At 40.5% G+C, this 20644-nt stretch overlaps 1 protein-coding gene and 1 long non-coding RNA gene across 2 annotated transcripts in view; one reads left to right on the top strand and one right to left on the bottom strand.

Annotated features, from left to right (window-relative positions):
* Positions 1-340: 340 nt before the first annotated feature.
* On the bottom strand, positions 341-13244 carry LOC147653954 (uncharacterized). The gene is made up of 2 exons (XR_015284111.1): positions 13157-13244; positions 341-2975 (listed from the first exon to the last, which is right to left on the bottom strand). It is a non-coding gene; the product is annotated as an uncharacterized LOC147653954 (long non-coding RNA).
* Positions 13084-20644, top strand: part of IL1RAPL1 (interleukin 1 receptor accessory protein like 1) — a 660827-nt gene continuing 653266 nt past the window's right edge. Inside the window, exon 1 of the mRNA XM_023918520.2 lies at positions 13084-13334. The gene's annotated coding sequence lies outside the window, so the exon portion shown is untranslated. The remainder of the gene's footprint in view (positions 13335-20644) is intronic.

Genomic DNA, 20644 nt, shown 5'->3' with positions numbered 1-20644 from the left:
GCCTGGGTATTGATTCAGACAAATCTTTGAAATTCAATATAAGTATTCAATTTGTGATCCTCTGACAAAGATTAATATTTTCACAGTCATTAACAATAGTCAGACCTCTATTTAAAACAAAAGACTAGCTTAAGAATGTTTTACTTTTACTCTTTTGATTTGTATAGGAGTTGAACTTTGGTTTGATTTTATGTTTGGTTTTCAGGAGGTTTTTGGCTTTTTTTTTTTCCAATCTTTTTCTGGGGATTTTAGTAAAAGTATTTCCATTTTAAAAATTCATAAATATGCAGTCAGACATAAGCCACAGATCTAGAATAAACTGACAGTTACATAATGCTCATTTATTTCAGTTGTTTTTTTTTTATTTAATGTCAAGTCACACAAAATAAATATGTGAGAGATAGGCCATAGTGGGGAAGAACTGCAGGGAAATTAAACAGGAGAGAGGAAACAAATTACCTGAAAAAAACTGTCTCGATCTATAATCCTTCAATTAACTTTAAATCATTCACTGTTTTATCTGTCTGTATCAGCAAGAAGATGCCCCTACTACACAGTGTGAAAATGTGTATGATATAGTGTAAAAGCTGTGACCAGAGATAGTAAAATTATTGGAAATTTACAGAGTGTTCATTGACCTGGGAATTCCAAGTCCTTGTCTCCTGAGAAAATACATTGCTTATTAAAAGCTTGTAGTACCAAACCCTTATAATACATGCAGTTATAAGAGATGTACATTTTTCCATATATGATTTATGCACTATTTTTTTTTTTTTAATGGGGAATTGCTAGTGTTTTCAGCCTGGTAGGAATTTTAATTTTCCATAAAATAACTTGATGCAGAAAACATAATAGCAAGTAATTCAAAGACATTCTTTTGAACACTAATATTTGAATTTGTCCTTCTACCTGTCAAGTATTCTCTTCAGAACTGAAAATGTGAATTTTCAAACAAAATGATTTACAATTTTTCTTGGTTTTTTGTCTGTATTTTCCCCGTCTTCATAACATGGTTGGCAACAAAGACTGGAATTTCCTCATAGATTAATATTGAATTAACATGATCAGCTTCTTTAGCAATTTTTGCCTTCAGCTCAGCCTGGACATGACCAGATTAAGATGTGATAGCAGCGACAGTACCGTGACACGCTGATCATTGTATGGAAGCAGGTGAATGTGAGGTTGGGCAGTTATCATTTCTTGTAGAACAAATTTGTGCTTCTCAGTGGAATACTTAATTTTGAATTTTATTCCTCAAAAGATGAGGAGTCCAGATTCGATGCATTTCCACAAATCCATCGTGCCACATGGTCGCTACCAGCAGCAAATCTGGATTTCTGAGGCTGTAACACAGCAAAGCAGGAAGCAAGATTACAGCCATTTTATAGTACCCACAAGTCTGATGCTCCAGATAACTGCCTACCAGCTAACAATTTTGTTTGAGATGTCCTAGCAATTTTGCATCCTCTGCAGTCATATTTATTTTCTGTAACTGTGCATGGAGAAATTTAAACAACCTGGTTTTTTTAGTGGTGAAATAACAGTATACACACAGATATACATCAAGGTAACAAACCTGCTTTGATTCAAGCATCTCAGTAAATCAAAGTGGATTCAAGACCTACTGAATTTCAGGGAAGCCTTCCAGAAGTGCCTTTAAAAAATTCTAATGAAACTGTTCTGCATACTACTTGCTGTTAAATATTCAACAATAATAAAATGTACTTTACCTTTATGAGGAGCTACGTAAGTATTAACTAACTAAACCTCATGACTCCTATATATAATTCAGATAAATGTATAATTTAATTTTACTCTTCTTAGGCAAATTAGCCACAAAAGTGAACAGGCCTTTTACTAAAGAGTGAAGGATTTGAAAAAGGACATTGGTCACTGATCCCAGCAAAATCACAATTTTCCAACAGCTGTACTATAGAGAGGAAAAAACTAAAAAGCTTCTTATACACTGGTTTTAAAAAGTCATTATACAGAAGGACAATAAAGCCAGTACTACCTCAGATACAACATAAAATTTACAAATTATTTTTTTTAATCTCAAGGCACAATTTTGTTGTCTGTATATAGTATCCTTCACAATACAACAACACACGTAGGTGCATATACAATACCTGCCACTATAGGCTGTTCTACACTGTAAAAAAGTATTTTCTGGGAGAATACACACTCTTCTGAGCTCTCAGCAACAGCTTATTCTTTGAAAGCAGATTTGAAGACCTTGATTCTTTGAAAGGAACTGCCACCAAAACCAAAGGCTTGATGGCTGGAAAGTGACACTTTCCCCGAAGCATGTGTTGAAGCAAGAACTTAAGCCGACCTCAATGTATCTACTATTAAAAGTGTTGTTGTTTTTGGTTTTTTTTATTTTTAAAGTTTGGCAAACTTGTATTTTCAAACATAATGTGTCCACTTGGCGAGTGGGTGTGAATTGTGAGTACCTCATGGACCTCCTGTATTTGTAATCAGCCTAAATTACTCAGAGAAGCATCCTCAAACCTTGATAAAGTCCAGTTACATGGACTGGAGGGTCTTAAAAAGTGGGGGAGAATGGGTGGCAGGTGCTGAGCCCTTCCCTTAGCAACTATATTTCACAAGGGCTGTGTCACCACCATTGATTGTGAATCCTGTTTGTTCCAGTTTTGTGATATAAAAAGAGCGCAGGAGTGTGTCAACAGGACAGATTTTACACACTGGAAATGAGAGAGCGAGAGCGCGACAGAGAGAGATCTTTCATCTTGTCAATGCCTCTTCATCAACATTCAGATCACATTGCCTTCATTTCAGACCTCGCCACTATCCTCTGCCTTCATTCTTTTTTCTTATTCATCTCTCTTCATTGCTGGAAATAAAACTTTCTCCTTTGCTTAGACAGTTGTCTCTCCTCTTTCACAAAATGCTACACCGTCACTGTTGATCTCACAAGGAACAGCTTCTTGTTCTGTTAGAAGAATCCTGGCCTTTGAAAAAAAAAAAAAATGGCATTTTAAGATCAAGCAAGGCAAAACTACACTTTGAAATGGAAGTTACATTTTTTTCCACGTCCCTTGAGCAAAGTTATACAGGAGTGTTCTTTTACATCTTAGTAAATTGCAGATCCTTCCTTTTTCACTGTCTGCAGCTTGCTTCCTGTACTCTCACAGACCTTCTGTAACAATCATGCTAATGCTGTAGCATTTATTTTTGCTGTTTATTTCAAGAGAATATTTAATGTAAAAAATAAAGCCAGAAGATGAAAATGCTGGACGTGGGAAATTTGAATTTCACATTATGGATAGCAGAAATTTGACAGAATTGTTTACAGGTCCACATCAGGAAAAGCTGGCACGCTTACTGAGCTGTGTGAGGCCTCAAGTTTGTTTGTGCTGTAAAGTTTTCCTGTTGCTACATAGCATTTCAGGAGGGTACAATACTCTCTTACCAGGGCTCTCTTGTTTCTGTATAGACTTGAAGAAAGATTCAGAGAGAAACAGAATGCCCCACAGTCATAATAAAGCCTGTTTCCTTTAACCCCTTTGCTGCCACTAATAAAAGGATCTGCCATGCTGCCATCACCCACAAACACATTTTTTAGTCACTCCAGATCTGAGGGGATGTTAGGAATCTGTCCTATGAACAGACTTTTAACCTTCCTAAAATACTAGAAGCTCCACTAGTATGCTTACATGGTTGTAGGCCATGAATAAATTGATTAAAAACACAAACAAACAAAAAACTATGTAGAAGTGAGGGAGTTTGTGCCATTTTGATAGGAGTGGTATAATTAATATGGTTCAATATCTTTATTAACAGTGCAGAAGTGAAACTGAGCCTGAATTTCCTGCTTTTTCAGGATCTCTCATCTTTCTTCCTATTGCATTTATAAAATCTGCTTACTTATACCTGTAACATGAGCATTGAATAAATTCAGGAATTCTTAGCTGGTAGCAGTTTCTTACTCCCTTTTTATGTAGAAGGAAACACCAATGGAAAATTAAATTTCTGTAATGTAACTCAGGCAAGTGGCATTCCTTGTCATTTGTTTCCAGATTCTTGTTGCATTAACTGTACATAAGATGCATTAACTCTTTCAATAATGCAAAACTTTCAAGTTCAATATACCATAAAAGAAAAAAAAAAAGAAAAAAAAAAAATCCATGAAGATTCAGTGCAAAGACCCTGCTGTTCCAATGTGTCATCTCTACCAATGACTAGAAAAAGAAACCTAGGCAAAGGGTGAAAGGAACAAGTGAAGCAGTCTGTCTTTGTCAGGTGTGCCCTTCTGCCTTGGTGGCACACAGTTGAGGCATTTCTGGCTGGGAAGATGTATCAGATTATTGTTTAATACAAAAGAGAGGCCTCCCCAACAAGAACGTACTTAATCTTTCATAACTGATTTATACTTCGGCCTTCAACATGTCCTGAGGCAATGAATGAATTATACAATTTGCTTATTTGTAATGCATCTGTCATAGCATAATTTCACTGGCTGCCTCCTCATTCTTGTGTACTGAAAACATTGGTCCTTATACTGTAACTTCACAAATCGCACTTTTTTTTTTTTAATCATCTCTTGCAAACCAAATATACCTGCTCTGTTCAGTCATCTTCCATTTCTCTGAGCAAACATGTTCTATTTGACTATTCCCTTGCTAGTTACTTTGTTTAATACGAACAACCAATTAAGACTATTTTTTGAGACAGGGTGACCTAATCACATGTCATATTCCAGAAAAATATTCACTATGGATTTTTGCTGTGGTATGATGTTTCTTTTCAGTTTTGTTTTAATTTCTTGTCCCAATCATTCTTGATGTTTTGACTGATTGTTGGAAATTGTTTAATATTAATCTGACATTTTTTAGAAACTTTGATAGTGAAATTGGTAGTTTCCTTTGTGAGTACTACAAGATTTTTGTGAAACCAAAAATACTTTAAACTATGGTAGCGATAATCATTTCAACACCCTTAGATGCTAAAACATCTCATATGTACTAGAACAATATCTATAAATTGACTATTTTTCAACTTTTTACTGCTCTATTGACTGGGTTTTTTTCCTGCTAATTCTCATCCTACTGAATCATCTGCTGTTACCAATGATGGCAAATTTCATCTTCTAATGAGTTTTAAAATATTTTTTCTCTATGTTATATGCTGTTAGTGGGTTGATTCTCAAGATTTTTGTCAGGGCTGAGTTGCTATAGCTTTACATTTAATTTACTATATATAATTTCCAATTATTTGGCTGTGATTTTCATGTTGGAAAGAAGGTTTTTTTTAAATCTCTAAAAGACCCTTTACTATTTGTCAGGATCCCTTTTTTAAGGATCTGATGGGTTTGTTCACCAATCCTGTAACATGATGTCTTTGAAGGGCATCCTTTGCACAGACTAATATTTTACCATTTGGAATGTATTTTTTTAAAGCTCATTTTAACTAACTGCCATTATATTTACATACTGCCCCTCTTTACAGTAAAACAATATTTCAGTAAGAGAAAGTGAGATTGTTTTAATATCTATTTGGAGGGATCTGGCAAGATTTGCTTCAGGACTTTGCATTCTTCACACTGATTATTTTACAGTGGCACTTAAATAATTGGCTCTTGAACTGGGACTTGTGCACTATTAAAAAGTAAAGAGCTGCTTCTCTTCTTGTGAGTTCTTCACTTAGTTGTTCCAAAGAGAACTGTTTATTATGTCCTAAACTTTAATCACCATGCTCCACCATAACACCCAGACTGAGATTTTCTTTAACTATCATCTTTAATTTTTTTTTAATTTGCCTTCATAATCTTTCTAATCTCCTTTACAGTCATTGTCCCCACCTTAGACAGGAGATCCATAGTACACCTGCATTGGTACATTCTTCTCACCCAGGTTTTGCAATGAAGACCTGTCATACATGTAATAAAGATGTTATTTCACTTTTCCCTTTCCACTGCATGTGTTGTCCCTGCCTGCCCTCAGTAAGTTATTCCCACATATGTAGGTCTATATGTAGAGGTCTAGATCTCCCCATGGCAGACAAATAGCAAAGCTAAGCTACAAAACATATTGACTGCAGATGACTCTAATCACTTATATAACTGGGACCAACCTTTGCAGCTGCTAAATTGATGCATTGGTAAGCACAAAATCAAGTTCCTTGCTATGTGCACGTGTGTATGTACGATGGGGAGGCAGAAAATCAACAACACTGAATAATAAACGTTTCTTAGGTTAATTAATTTTGACATATATAGCTTTATATGTAATTGATTCACAAGCTCTGTGAGGTAGATAATTCACACACCTTTGATTTTAGCAATCTCTTATTCTGCTTCATAACTTTCCAAAGGATATTTTTACTCAGGAACATTAAACCAGTTAAATTTTAGTCTGTTCCTGTCAAACTGGTTTACATCTACAGAGGCAATTTCTGGATTTGATTTTGTTTTTGTCAGCCATGCTTTTTGATACATGAAAGTTTGGTACTCAATGTACATCAGGATGAATGTAGCCGTAGTTCTTTGGGAACTTGCTCATATGGAGCTGCATCTGAGTGAGCACCTTACTGCTCCTGGCAGTCCCACCGCTCCCCTGGCCTCCATGGCTCCACATTTTGGTTGGTCAGCCTGCACCAAGGCTGCAGAAGTAATTTCAGTGGTGAGGGGGTGAATGCTTCAACAGATGACTCTGCAGTCAAAGGAACAAAATGTACATTATGCACCCGTTAGTGACATGATGACCACATACACCTCGTTCATGCAATCAGGATCGATTCCACGCCTCAGAGGGCGGGTGCTGACAGAACTCTGGGAGGGCATAGGTATTTATTAAATTGTGTATAATATCCCCATGGATGGATCAGACGGGGCTGCTGGGGGGATCCCTGACACTTGGCCCTGGCACTGCCAGCCATGGGCTGCCCACAGGCAGGCAGGAGGCTGTGGAAATATCCCTTTACTGCTGAGAAAAGCTTTCAGCAACAGAAGGGTCCAGTGGCTGGAGAGGGGAAGGAGGTACTGGGCAGTGTGCTGGGCAGGGAGAAGCAGCCCATGGGAGCTGCTCTTCTGGCACATTTTCCACCTTCAGGCAATTTTTAGAATGAAAAAAAAAAAAAAAAAATTATAGAAAGACTAAAAGTTTTTCACAAAGCAGCTGGATGACTCAACAAAGTTTTGCATGTGGTCTTGTTTTTTTCTTTAGTGTCTGGGTGTTGGGTTGTTTGGGGTTTTTTCAGATCAATTTGTCTCTTAGTTTCTGACACTTTTCACATTCGTGACTAGCATTTTCTCATGATGAAAAGAGAAAATCCCTGTGCTGGTGGCTGTCAGAAGCTGGGAGGGGCATTACATGAGAATTGCTTTTGGTTGTCACCAGCCCTGCCTTTTTCACCTGCAGCCATCCAGCCCTGGCTGCTGCTGGGACACATCACTGGCTAAAGGATTACTCTGATAACTTGGGTCACTCATTCTTATGAAACTTTTTTCCAAATAATGCTTGTATTTAAAATCTCTGATTTATGATCTTTGGTTAGACAACAGTAGTGCAAGACTGCTGTAACACCTACTGAAGCAATAGGAGTCTTTCCATGGACTTTATAGGAATTGGATGAGATTTATATAACTGAATACTTTAAACAGACCCACAAAGGAAAATAATCTCTTATTGCTCCTTTCTGCTAGTTCCTTGGGGAAAAAAAAAATAAAGCAATTCTGAACTGAAATATACAGAATTTTTTAAATGCATAAATGCACCCTGTTGTTTTATTTTTCTCATCTTGTGATAAAGTAGTGTTTAATTAAATAGACGAGGTATATGTTCTAAGCAGCTTATGGATGGGTATTATCTTCATTTGAGATACTCTAATGAGAGACTAGGGGAACAGCAAGTAACCATTTATTCTACAATATTAAAAATGGGTAAGAGATGAACATTGAATTCCCTTGACATTATCCTTTGCTATATTAGGTTAAAGCAATAAGATGAAGGAATTATTGATAATCAAATATAATATTTATATTTATATACATATATATGTAAATTCTGTTTCCTTTAATCATTATAAAACAATGAAATGCATGTGTTAAAGTGTTAACAAGATATTTTGGTGTTACACAACACCACTTTTCATATACAGGATCTGTAATGCTTTGCTCAGGCCACCTACACCTGATGAGTACCTGACACTGAGTTTGTCTCAGCAGCGAGGCCCCGGCAGAGCTGGGTACCAGATAGCCTGAGCTGTCTGACACGCCCAGAACAAAGCTGCCAAGTGAGTCACACAAAAATGGTACCAACAAGAAAAGCACGGTACAACCACAGCTTTTGGGACAACACAGCTCAGCAGCGAGCACAGCACACTCACACTTAGGGAAAGGTGTATGTGGTTGTGGTGGGCTGACGCTGTCTGGATGCCACCCACACACCAAAGGCTCTCTGTTGCTCCCCTCCACTGACCTTGGTGTCTGCAGAGCTGTTCCTCTCACATGTTCTCACACTCCTCTTCTCTGGCTGTGATTACAACTGTATAGTAATTTTATTTTTTTTTTTTCTTCTTCTCAAATATGTTGTCACTGAGCTGTTCCCACCATTCCTGATGGGTCCAGCCTTGGCCAGCAGTGGGTCTGTCCTGGAGCTGGCTGGCATTGGCTCTTCTGGACACAGAGAAAGCTTCCAGCAGCTTCTCACAAAAGCCACTCCTGTAGCTCTTTCCTGTGCTACCAAAATCTGGCCATGCAAACCCAACGATGGTTCAGGAAAAGAAAAACATAGTTTCAATTAAAACCATAAACAAGAATTTTTATGATTAAATCTCTTCATTATGAGACAAGTATTATTCCCTGACTAGTATATACTCATTAGAGTCAGGCTCCTCTGTAAAGGAAATTGCTTTCAAAATTTTCACATGACACAGAAGTAGGGATAATTCTTTTTAAAATATCTTCTTCCTTGAACACTCTTGCCTAGACTTATGAAAAGGATGTAATATGTATGGTATAATATATAAAGCACTCAACAAATAAAATGTAATTATATATAATGCAAAGTGTACAAAATTTTAAATATACACAAGAACTCAAGAACTAGGAAGTTAATCACATAGCATATTTCAGGTTTTACTTTGTTCTCTCTGAAGCATTCAAGGCTGCTCAGTCTGCCAGAAGTGGACAAAAAGGGAACCAGTTTCTAATAAGATCAGTGCAATTGTGTTTGGAAAAGGGGAAAAGAAAAGAAAAAAGCTAGACAAAATTCTGACCTTTTATCTTTACTGAAACTGCTTAGTAATTAGATTGAGAATGTCATTTACAGGATCAAAGGATTCAGACGTAGATTTTTACATGAGCAGGGGTCCTGTTTGGTGTTTTTAGTGGGGGAATGGAGGTGTATTTTGGAAATTCTGATTTCATTATGTTTTAAATCTAAAAATCTATGCTTGTTTTCCATGCTGTCAGATTCATATCATGTCAAAATTTTCTATTGTATATGCACACTCAGCAAGAGAATGTACAAGTGCTGGTGTTTTGTGCTACCCTGTATCTCCCACTGCATTTGCTAAAAAGTGGAAAATAAATACACAGATGGAAACAATATTTACTAGTGAAAATCCACAGGCAGGTAGCAAGAAATCAGCACCTGTCAGTCTTTGGGCCCTCTGGACAGATTTGCTGGCAGGGTGAGCATGAGGCCATGAAGTTTTGCAGAACCCCTGGCAGCTAAGCGATGGTATCAGCTCTTGGGCAGCATCCATTCAAGCAGATTGGATTTACTAACCAAGAGCATTCTTCAGTCCCACAAACTCTGTCAGCCTTTTCATTTTAGATATGTATTACTTTTAGAAAAGGAAGCTTATGTTAACTGCACGGTTTCACTTTCCTTAATACACATTAAATGTGATGATCCTTTTAAAGACACACACTGAGGTATACATGAGGATGTGGTTTGTGCTTCTTCCTTTTCTCAAAGGACACAAGGCATCAAGATCACACACATGGTTCAGGTGCAAGACACACTACTCATTCATATTAAACATTTCAGCATTCACTGAGTGCCATGGAATTAAAACAATGTTTACAAAACAGACAAGATTATGCTTTTCTCTTTGGTGAAATATCTTGAAAACACAAGTCATGATGAGGACAAAGGATATCTCCTTCTATATTGTAAAAACCATACTTGTTAAGGGGAGGATGAAGCCAATTAGAGATTAGGTATGTGGCTGAGAAAAAAAATAAATTTAAAATCTCTTATGCATGTGTCCATACAACTGCATTGCTATTCATAGCAATTCAGTAACTGAGAAATGAACCAAATCTAGTTTCTTTAATCCTGGGATAAATTTAACTCAAGAACACAGGTGGTTTGTATTCTGCATGTGTGAATGGTCTACAGCTTTTCTGTGTTATTAGTCTGGTTTCAGCCATTTTAGCAATTCCATTGTATTTTGTTCACAGCTTTTGGCTTCCACCCTTTTTCATTTTCCGTTTCTTCTGCCAGACACTTAATCAGCCTCTCTGGGAACTTACATAGCTCCCATGACCACTGTGTAAGAACACCTAACAAACATTAATGCCTTTTTGTCTTCACTGCACCCTTATGAATAAGAACAGTGTTAACTCCCATTATACAGAGAAGGAACAAAAGGACGGAGACATTAAATGATTTGGCTATGAGTGGAAGAGAAATCTGTAAAGCATCAGGAATTGAAGGCAAATGGTTAGGGGTGGCCCCAAGCACCTCTTACCTACTCTCTGCCCTTTGTTGATTATGAGTAGCCTCAAGCATCTGTCGCTCTTTCAAGGCACAAGGAAGACTCTTGGAATTCCCATAATGGAGGTGCCTGTGCTGGGAGTCTGCTGTCACATCTCCATGGTGAGAAAGCAGCTCTCCCAAAGGATAATGGTGAGAATCAAAGTTGGGAACCCCTCTGTCTTTCCCTCTCACTCTGTCAAACAGCTAGGATGCCTGGGCTTCTAAATCAAGCACCCAAACCTGCTCTCTAAAGTATATGGTATGAGTCATTTAGCTAACATAAAATGCCCTATACTGATCCACAAAGAGAATCCCATAAAGTTTTTCATGTCTCTTTTACCTGCCCACGCATATGGATCATTCATCACAGTAGTATCTGAATGCCTGGTTTAACCAGTCACATTAATTATTTTGTTTTAACATTGGATTTTGACTACTGGTTGCTGCACTCATTTCTAATTTCATCTATTTTTTTATCTGACATAAAGAACACCATTCTGTTATAAGGCGAGGTGGGGTGGGCTGTGAGCAAGTTCCACAAATTCTGCAACAGCTCCCACCCCTCCTGCAACCCACTGACTCTGCATGGCACATTATCTGCCTATCGATAATCTTTTATCATATTCCATAATAAAATCACATTCTCCCACAGGCTGCTTTTTCTTTTCTCCCTTCTCTTGAAAGATATTGGGAGTTTAATAACTGTAGCAGTTTGGATTCCTCTCTGAAGGAACAAGAAGCCAGGATGGATTAAGAGGTAAGTGAATGTTGCCTAGTCTCTTTGTTCTGGTTTTGGAGAGCGTTATTTACAAAGATATAAACAGATACGTAACTGTACGCATTTATCTCACACTGCTCAGCTGTTTCCTGCTCCTCCCCATTCTCACCCCATACAATGGGTGGTAAGAGTTCAAAATGCCTCTGATCCAGCGCTTTACCTATGCACGGGCAGCTCTTATCTTTTCCCTGTGTGTGAGCGCCTGCAGGGTAAATGCAATGGAAGAGGGGGTGCCTACTCCCCTGCACCTTTGCGCAGGAATGGGAACAAATGTATTGAGGGGAGTGTCAGAATTTGAGTTTTGTTTTATAGAATATTTGTTTAGTATAATAAACATCTGCAAATGACTATTTGTTTCATGAAGTAATTAACATTTCTAATTAGATGCACCTTGCAGCTGCTGTTAATCTTAATTGGCAATAATGCAGTTACATTTTGATACATATCTTCAAAAGAGCTACAGAAGAGAAGGGGAAAAAAAAAAATAAAGACAAAAATCTGAAGGGAAGGAAATAAAACTGTTCCCACACAGTTCAGAGAGTTCGCACAAAGAAGATCCCATGGCAACAGCGAGGCCCACAGTTTGCCTTATAAAAATCCAAGAATAGATAATGTATCATCTCTCCTAAAACACTTCGCTTGGGAAACCGGAGGGGAAGCGGAGGGAGAAGAATAAAATGAGGCACAAGAGGTGAAGGGAAGCAGGCTGACCGCCGCTGGCGTTGCGCGGCCGGCGCTGTCCCGGCAGGCGCGGAGCGGAGCGGGCCCGGCGCTGCGGCCCGAGGCGGCGCGGGGAGGCGGGCGGCGCCGGGGCGGAGGGAGGGAGGGAGGCCCCGCTAGCCAGGAGTTTCTCCAGGATCCCTCGGAAGGGCCCTCCCCGGCGGCTCCCCGCGGCGGGCGGCGCGAGTGCGGCGGTGTCCATCGGGTGGCAGTGCCGGCCCCTTCCTGCCGGCCCGGCGGAGGGCGCGTTCAGCCGAGCGAGCGAGCGAGCGAGCCCGTCTCGTAGGAACACAGGGATCGTTCATGCACTGCAGTTTCTCTCGCCTCTCTCCCTCCCTCTCTTCCTCTGCTCCCGAGGATATTTTGGGTGGATTGTGGTTATCAATCAAGACCTCCTCTTCTTTGCTGATCACTTGTCATTTTCACCGGGGATTAGTATCGTTCGGGGCAAGCGGACAACTGATTTATTTTATTTTTTTTTTCCTTCTTCCATTTGGAGAATTTTCCCCCAAATCTTCCCCCTCCTTTTTTTTTTTTTTTAATTTTTTTTTAGATTTTTTTTTTTTTTTTTTTTTTTTTTTTTTTTGACGCTGCGGTGCGGGTGCTAGGACCCGTCAGGCACCCTCCCCCGGCCCCCCCCGGAGCGTTGTCCCCACATTCGCCCAGCACCAGGAAAGGATCCCCTCCGGACCGTCGCTCGCCGGATACTTGTGCGGGCAGCCGGGATCGGCCCGCGGCGGCGGCGCGCTGGGCGCGGAGCTGCCCGCGGGCAGCGCGGGGGCCCCCGGGCCGGCCGCCCCCCTCCCGCCGCCCCCCTCGCCGCACCTGGATGGTACCTCCCGCCGGCGACGCGGGCACTTTCTGAACTAGGAAGGAAGGGGCGACTCGGGGGGGGTGGGGGGCGCCGAAGTCTGTATGGAATTACCTGCGCCCGCGGCGGAGCTGGCAGCGCTGGATGGATGGGCGCCGCGTCCGCGGCACTCGCGGCCAGCTGAGCCCCAGGAGTAAACACGGGGCTTCTCCGGCCGAGTGCGCAGTGTGGTGACCGGCACTCGCCTCGCTGACCGATCGCACCGGAGGAATATTTCGGGAGACTCCTGTGGGTAAGGTCATTTTATCCAGGCAAAAGCCCGGCATTGCTAAACTTGGTGGCGGGTGACTGAAATGGGCACTTTCGGGATTGCTGCATTACCCTGATGCGAGGGGCTCCAGCCGCTATTGGCAGTTGAGTGGAATAACTGCAGTAGGTCTTCTGGTGAGTGCTTTTTGCGATAAATTAAAAAAAAAAAAAAAAAAAAAAATCTCCTCCCTCTGTATTCATGCATCCTCTGGATTTGGGAGAGTACTGCAAGAGCAAGGAGTCTTTAATTTTCCCTCTTTTTATTTTTTATTTCCCTGGTTGTAATATATTTGACTGGAAAGGGTATGTGACAGCAAATAAGCTCTCTGTGATGGAATCTAATTAATATGAGATCGGATCCTATCCTCTGCTTAAACAGATGTTTCCAACTCTGTGCAGCGTTCTGCTGCATTTCATAGCTGCAATGGAGGTAGAGAAAATCTGCTTTTCAAGTTGTTAAACTTTAAGGTGGTGATCCTTATTGATCGTGATACAGTGCATTGGTGCTAAAGGGGTTAAATGCCATTGGTAATTTGAGATTACAACTGTTCCTGTAAATCCTGCAAGGAAATTATAAACTGAGGGGCGGTAAGGACAAAATCCCCTCAGCTTCATAGTAGAGAAATACCATAAATGTCACTAGCCCGAAAATATCTCATCCAGCTGCTCTTACAAAATATCTTTTTTACCCAATAACTTACCTACTGACACCTCGGACCACGTGTATGGGAGTTTGGAAGATGTGCAAACAGAGATGCTATCTTCGGTATTTCATACATACATGCATCTGGCTGAGGGACTGTGTGGGAATTCATTCCTGTTACTTGTGGTGTGAAGCGAGACGAGAGAAAAAGGAAAGATCATCTTCTTAAGAACAGAAGCGAGTGAGGGAAGCACTTGAGCCTTTAAAGATTTAAAGGGATCCGAGCAATGCAGATTGGTATTCTCTCTCTGCAAAATCAGTTCTGATAAGAGGGAATGGGGGAAGGTTGAGGGAATCGATAGTGATGACGTTGTGCAGTGCAATGCACTGCAATGCTAAAGTTACATAGTGCGTGCGAAAATATGTACCCTTATGTACTGCTGGTGAGTTCATGCATAATGGATGGAAGAAGATATGCAGATCTGTCTGTAGGAAGATGGATGTATTTGTGCAAAGACGGTGATTATGTAACTTGATTACATCAGTGGCATCAGTCGCCGATAGTGGAATAATATGCTCCTATAGCGTATCGATCACTTGGCTTAACTTTGTAGCGCTCCCGGCAGCGAGGGATGGAGACCTGGGCAGAGGAGGGGAGATCCTTGCTCGGCTCCTGACAAGGGGTTTGCCTCTTGCAGGCTGCCTTTTGCATCAGCGTGCTGCTGGCGGAGTTTCCCCGGGACAGGGAGTTCACGGAGGAAGAGGAGGAGGAGGAGGAGGGGGAGGCTGGTTCAGCCACACCCGGGAGAGGCTCCCGAGGAGCCCCGGCAAGGCTGCACAATGGTCCCATTGAGCAGCGCGCTGCTTTGCAAGGTCACACCGCAACCTGGGACTTGGGTGCATGGCAACAGCTGAGCGGAGGAGGAACAAAACCGAAAATTAAAAGCGATCCTCCTCCTCTCCCCTCGCCGTCTCCTGCCTCCAGGAGCGGCGTTCCTCTGACCTCTCTCCCAGTGCAAGAGGCAGGGCTGTGCTCCCTGGCCGGGTGTGTGCGGCTCCCAGCACAGCCAGCCTTGTGTCTCTGGCTGTGAGCACCGACTGCTCCCAGCTTTGGCAGGGTGCCGCTTCAGTGTCTTACAGTACAGCGTGTGACTGACGTGAGGAAAAAGTATTGTCAGATACAACAGCTTCATACACCTGTTACATTTACAGGAACAGAAAAGGTGGTCCTTTAGCGCATTTCAAGCATCTGAGAAGTGAGTGGGTGAAAAGCAAAGGTGTAACAGGAGTTCCATTGGTTTAACTCAGACTTTTTTAGCAAATTGTCCTCAAAGACAGCGGCATCAGGGTATACCTTAATGCCCCTTTTAGAATCCTGAATCACTTTTCCTATCCGTTCAGGGGGAGGAGGGGAAAGAGCACTCCTTGGAGATGGATAAGCTCACAAAGGCACTGCTGAGGGCCCATACCTCTAACACATGCATTTTCTGAAAAATGTAAGCCTGATGAAATCTTAACTCAGCTGAAATGAGTGATCTTATCGTCACTGACCTGTGTCCTTCCCACTTCACTCTGAATTCATTCTAGCAAAATGTCACTAAAATACTTTTCAGTTAAGAGGTGAGGGCAGTGGGTTTTACATCTGATAAACATGATCTTCACATACCTACTAGATTTAATGCACTATCAAACTCGCAGTAATTCTACCCTACAGCAGCCTGAAAAATCATTTTTTCCTGCTTCCCTGAAAACATCAGTATTTTAAACTTGGTTCACCATTAGTTCATGACTATATTCATATTTCTTGAGGATAGGTCTGGGCACGCACTAAAAATTCCTGCTAATGCAGTTTAGAGTTTGACATTCATAGAGTATACTGAATAAATTGGAAAAAAAAGGATATGAAGTTAACTCTGTTTCCATCCTTCAGGGGTCAGAATAACACTATGGCAACTCCTATGCATTGCTACAGCTCTTATAATTTTCAGAAATGTCCATTGCATACTCTCTGCCACAAAAAAATTACAGGCATGCTCTTTCCATTGATTCCTTACGGGACCCCTTGTGACACACAGGTTACATACCTGTACCACCCATCTTAAAAGAAAGCACAATTGTCTCCAGAAGGTGTTATAAAACTGGTGCTGTAGAGGAGCAGGCACTGACAGTGTGGGAATATATCACATGATACATGTAAAGTGGCATGCAGCATGCAAGGATTTGCAAATTCAGGACAATAGAGAATAGTAAGCAACCAAGTTTTATTTATAGATTAATTTTATTGTTGTAGTTAGTAATGCCCACTTGGTAAAAAGAGAAGGTTTCAGCTCCAATGCAATATCTCTTCAGTTTTCACCAAATGTAGCTTTTTTGAGAGGAAACTTTCCTTGCTGAAGTAAAGCTGTAAATCACTCGGACAAATGAAGAGAAAATGTGAAGAGAAATATTTACATAAAACATTCCCAGGCTCCAAATCTCAGACCACTGAAAGCAGTGAGAGTTTGGCCACCCACTCCTCGCTATTGCTGGAGAGCTGGCTTTTAAAGAAAACAGCAGTGCATGAAGAATAATCTCAGTGCCTTCCTCTGAAAGAGCAGGCTTCTGACCGTCATTGTCATAGAAAACAGCAGACTTGTTTTAGTGCTGATAGAAAAATTTGAAACAGGGCAGATCTTAATGAAACCTTTTTAATATTCAGTGATATTCTTGTAATGTATTCTAAGTACTTTCTGTGGCCATTATGCTGAACCCATGTATTAAGAAAAAAAAACAACAAAAAAAAGGATAATCAGCTGAGGTTTTCCTTCAGTGTATTTGCCCTTACAGAGAAGTGTTTGGATGTACTTCTGTGTTTCATAACAGCTATGATATTTAGCGGCTGGGGATCTTTTTATTTTTATAGTTCACACTGCATGATAATATATGGCAATTGAAACATGAAGCTCTGATTAATATGATTAAAAACTAGCAACTTATCTAGTGGTGCTGAAGTTGTGAGGTTTAATTATAGAAACACCATTTGTACAGCTAAAGGTAAGGTTGTGTCAGCATTTCTATTATAAACCTCTATCCTGTTTCCATCCATTGTATCAGGGGTCCATGAAATAAGAATTCACAGTAGAGACCATAATGGCTTTTTTAGGTTACTGGCATGGCCTGTCAGGTCAGTAATCCATGTGTTTCTTTAAGTCTTTATATGAATGTCTACAGCAGCACTAAAGCAGCCATTATTCTCTATCAATTCAAGTATATTCTTTTATTTTAAAATGTAATTAAATATGCAGTGATGGACCACAGTGACTTAGTGACTCAGGAGGGATCATTTAGCATATGTTTTTTTATGGACTTCCATATAGTTTTCATACTCCTAAAACAAAAACAGATGAAATGCCGCAATTAATTATTTTTGTGACAGTTTAAAATTAATTTGCATTTAGGTGAAAACTTTTGGGGACCAGAGAGGAAGGAGAGAATAATGAAAGTGAAAATCTGTGGGTTTTGAATGTTAATAGTCAAGCTTTGCATATTCCTCTGAGGCAGTCACGTATGGAACTCCATCCTGCAGAAGGGGAAAATCCTGTGTCATTTGTCAAAGCTCTGTAAGACCAGGACAAGGAAATCAGGTAGTGCTGGTTCTCTGTGTTAACAGAGTATTCTGTTTTTCTAGGTCTCATTGTACCTGTGCATTGTAGGCACTCCTAGATCATTTCATGGTGTTATACAGCACACTATTTATGCCTCAATAACTCTGTCTGAACAGACGAACCAAGGGTGTCTGTCTTACTGCTTTATGTCTTTAAAGTTTCATGTTTATAGGAACAGCACACAGACATAATGATAATCCTTAAATAGTCGTAGCAACAACTGCAGCATTTACTCACAAAGATTTTTAAATTGGGAATGAAGTAGGAGAAAGGGAGAACGTGAAAACATTTAGCTTTTTGCCAGTGCAGTAGATATTGTTTCCATTTTATTTTTCACTTTTGGGAATAATTTAGGAAATGCTCAGTGTAGTTTACAAAAACAGAAACCTAATTCATATGTTGAGAAGGCCAATACCATCTATACAAATCTATACAATCAGCAGGCAGACAAGGGCTAGTGGTGTCAGAAAGTTTTCTGTTCTCTGGTCCTTCACAGCTGTCCACAGTGAATAGAGCATTGTGAAAGAAGAAGATGGAGACTGCAGAATGGGTTAAAAGGGGGGGGCAGAAAATCTTGTAAATGTACAGACAATGGTGAAGTATCTTCTCTATCTTCTGAGATGGAGTATATTTCTGTATTCCTCTTGTCTGTTCTTCACTAGGGATACCCAGATACTTACAGTTGTTGCAGTTCCCAACTCTCTTTTTTTTTTTTTTTTTGAAAATCCTTAAAATCTTTAGTGTAAGTGCCATCAACTTTTTGTTTTCATGCCTGTTTCCAGTCACACAGTGAGACAGTGGTCTCTCAGTTGAGGTAACTACTTGACGTCTCCTCCATAAAATAATAAATTAATGTCAGGAACATGAGAGAAAGAATGTTTTCTGTTAGGTGAAAAGAGAAGGCTGATAATTTTAGAAAGGACTGATAATTTGCAGAAGTCAGACTTCGCTCTGACAAAGTACAAAGCTTTGAATTTCCAACGAGGATCTCACAATGCTCTTGCAAGACTGACACCAAAGGTAGTGCAACTGTTGTGTAAAGCCTCAGTGTCTCAGTTTCCACTATTAAGTTCACTCAGTAATGTGTACTTGGAGTATCAGTAGCAATTTCTTCTCAATCCTAATCAAAAATTTAGACTGTTTCAGGGAAAATGAAGTTGTAGTAATGGGCATCCATTGTCATGTGCAGGGAAAGGCTTCTGCTGCTGGTTAGGGGTGGGCTTAACCATCTCTGACCTGTCTGAGTTCCCTGACCATTTGCCTCTGACTGAGAACTGCTGTGCCTGGATGGTGTAAGGGAGCTGCATGTATATTTGTGCCTGCCTACATCCATTTGACAGTGTGCCTTTATGGATTTGACTCTAAGCTCAGATCATATGCCTCAGGGATAATTCCTACACCAAGAAGAACTGTTGGTATAATGGAAACCTTGGGATAGAGCCACAATGTCTGCACAGGAATGTGTTTGGCCAGGATGCTTTTGTGTGGCACCGATCCCTGGCAGGAATTTTAGCCCAGTGTCTGTCAGGTTGCTGCTCAGTGCACAGAATTGCAGGATGGCAGCAGAGCACAGCTGTTACTGTGCAACACCTTGGCATTCTGCACCTTCAACTTTCCTTTAATGGTTTCTGTCTCTTCCCACATTAAAACTTTTCTTTTTTTCCCTCCTCCCCACTTCCCCCCACCCCCAAACTCTTTTGCTCATTTTAGAATGACATAACTGTAAATGCATGGCATTTCCTTTTCAGCAAGTTGTGCATATGATGGAGATATGTATATTTGTGTACTTATCTGTCAATAAGATCTGCATGTTCAGTATACACAGAGTTTATTTTATTCAACATCTCTTATAGAACAGACAAGGCCTGTGAACTTTCTCCTAGACATTTCTTTGGGGGATCCCATAGCTGAAGGGGGTGTGTTTACACCAATGTTAAATCATGCTGGCTGATATTCTCTCTGCTGATACATATACATTTAGTTATCATAGAGTTGTAGAATATGCTAATTGAAGAGACCCATTGGGATCATTGAGTCCAGCTCCTTGGCTCTGCACAGGACATCCCAAGAGTTACACCATGTGCCTGAGAACATTGTCCAAACACTTTTTGGTCTCAGTCCTGGTGCTGTGACCACTTCCCTGGGGAGCCTGTTCCAGTGCCTTATCACCCTTCAGGTGAAAAAACATTTTCCTGATACCCAACCTAAACCTCCCCTAACACAGCTTCAGGCCATTTCCTGCCAGTGGTCACAGAGAGAAGAGATCATTGTTGTCACCTCCACTTTGCCACACAGGAAGTTGTAGCTGCAGTGAGGTTTTCTCTCAGTCTCCTCCTGGCTGAACAGACCAAGTGACCTCAGTGGCTCCTCGCAAGGTTTCCCCGCCTAACCCTTCACTATCCTCACAGCCCTACTCTGGATGCTCTCTAATAGCTTTATGTGTACTTCCAGGGGTCATTTATGTAGCTGGTCCCTAGAGGAGAGCTATGTACAAGTGCACACACACAAATACCTGTGCCTACATGTGCCTGGGCATACATATGCCTTTACCTGTGCACTTATTCGTGTACCCAAAGGAGGACTGAGAGCAAGCCATAAAGAGGAAATACTCTAGTTATTCCTTATGTTAAATGGAGGAAAACAAGCACCATTCAAATAAGACATGAGACAGCAGCTATTTTTTAGGGTTGATTTAGTATTTATTTTTTAATGATTTTTTAATGTAAATGCAGCATATTTCAAGACAACAGATGTATTTTGGAATGCCAAAGCTGAAGCACACTTTGAAAGGACTGTCAAAGGGCTATATGGTATCAAATGTAATTTTTGAAATCTACATGGTAAAACTTTGGAAGATACTATCTAAATGTTTCCTGTATATCTCTCCTAACAGAACAAGATACTGTAAAAAATCTTGCCCATTGTTGTGAAAAAGCTCAACCAGGTTATTTTCTCAGTTCACAGAAGAAAGTTTTATTGGTACTATAAAATAAATGTAAAACTTTG

This window comes from Cyanistes caeruleus, chromosome 3, assembly GCF_971803275.1.
Source record: "Cyanistes caeruleus chromosome 3, bCyaCae1.hap1.1, whole genome shotgun sequence".
NCBI lineage: Eukaryota > Metazoa > Chordata > Aves > Passeriformes > Paridae > Cyanistes > Cyanistes caeruleus.
The sequence above is the reverse complement of the archived record's forward strand: the minus strand, read 5'-3'. Positions and strand labels throughout refer to the sequence as shown.